Source organism: Galeopterus variegatus, unplaced genomic scaffold, assembly GCF_000696425.1.
Source record: "Galeopterus variegatus unplaced genomic scaffold, G_variegatus-3.0.2 Scaffold8831, whole genome shotgun sequence".
In the NCBI taxonomy this organism is placed as follows: Eukaryota; Metazoa; Chordata; class Mammalia; order Dermoptera; family Cynocephalidae; genus Galeopterus; species Galeopterus variegatus.
This window is the reverse complement of record NW_007734942.1, coordinates 60941-62869: the sequence shown is the minus strand read 5'-3', so window position 1 is coordinate 62869 and position 1929 is coordinate 60941.

Sequence of the window (1929 nt, the reverse complement as noted above, 5' to 3'; positions counted from 1 at the left end):
GTTGGTGGGGATGTGGGAAGGCATAGGTCCACAGGCAAATGGAGCTGTCTATAAAACTTGTATGAACATGGGGCTGAAGCCAGATCTGCAGGAAGACAGAGATGCTTTCAGGACTCTAGTTGGGCCCACATCAGTTTGCCTGCTACTGGGGGAGTAGTAGGTATGGTTCTTGTCCAGGGCCCTGAGTGGATGGGGCTGTCTCGACATTCATGTGACAGTGAGGCCACAGTAAGTTGTTATTTCTTCAGGTTCTGCAGCCAGGTCCATAGTTAGTGGGCCTTCCACTGGAGATATGAGCTTGGCTTTTCAAAGCAGTTTTTCTAGTCTTAGGTTCCACCAGAGTGTCACAACCTTCTACCTAAATCTTGTAGCACTCATAAGGCACTGTGGTCCATGAATGGTTGATAAATTAGTTTATTTTCTATTGCTTATAATGAAATATCTGAAGCTGGACAATTGATATAGAAATGAAATTTATTTTTTACAATTTTTGAGGCTTAGAAGTCCACAGTCCAGGAGGCATATCTGGTAAGATCCTTTCTCTTGATGGTGACTTTCTACAGTGACACACGGTGTCACATGGTGAGAATGACAAGTGGTCTTTAACATGTTCCTTTCCTTTCCTTATAAAGCAATGAGTGCCCCTCCTGTGACAACCCACTATTAACCCATCAATCCATAAATGGATCAAAACATTCACAAGGTCATAGTCCTTATGATCCAATCACCTCTCTACGGCCCCACCCTTAATCCTGCCATAGTCTGATTTCTCACCCTCTTAACACTGTTACAATGGAGATCAAGCTTCACTGAGTTTGGGGGGAATGTTCAATCCACAGCAGTTGCCAAACTGATGCTTCTGTGAGGAGACAAAGGGTTGGGTCCTCCCATCTCTCCTTCTTGCTGACACCACTCTCCAACATTGGAAGATTCTTAATTCAGTTGAAATGTTTTTACTTGTGAATTTCCCCTGCAGTTTTTATTGGTATTTGCTTTATATTTCAACTTTTTATTTTGATACCAAAAATTATAACTTTATGTAAAATATTTACATTTCTATTTTTATCACCAATTATAGGCCATATCTTATATTTTACAATAGGAAGTTGTAAATATCTCTACCTTTCCACCAGTTTTGTTTCCTTCTTTCCAAATGCAGTTTGTAATGTCTAGATACATAACATTTCTAATTCTTTGGAACAATCAGCAAGTCATATTAATGTAACAAATAGTTTGATTGGGTAAGTTAGAAATCAATTACTCAATCATTTTTAAGTCAGCTTAGGATAAAATTTTTTATGGAGGAATCACAGAGCTAGAGGCAGGAACAGGGAGGGTTGAGGAAGGATAGTGAAAGGTTGATTAATGGACAAAAAAGTACAGTATGACAGGAAAAATAAGCCCTATTGATGTACAGTCAACCCAGAAATCTATAAATAGTAATGTTTTACTGCACGTAACCAAACAACTAGAAGAGGAGATCAAATGTGCACAAGACAAAGAAATGATTACGTTTTTGCAATGATGAATAGGTGAAATACCCTGAACAGATCAACACACACTGTACACATGCACTGAAATATATCTCTGTACCCCATAATATGTACAATCAATATGCTTCAGTAAAAAATTTAAAAAAAATAAAAGTGGACACATGTAAAAAATAAAACAAATATGACAATACTTCTTTCAATTTTTTAAAAAAAAATTATCATTGTCATTTCCTGTACTTCACTATTGCCTTTACTATTTCTTGTTCAATATTCTACTTGTACTTGAAGAGAATGTATATACTGTTGCTGTTGTGTGTCTCCTATAAATGTTAATTAGATCAAGTTGATTGATAGTTCTGCCCCAGCCATTGAGACACTTGATGAATTTCTTTCTAGTTCATTTATTAATTACTGGGAGAAGAATGTTTAAATCTTC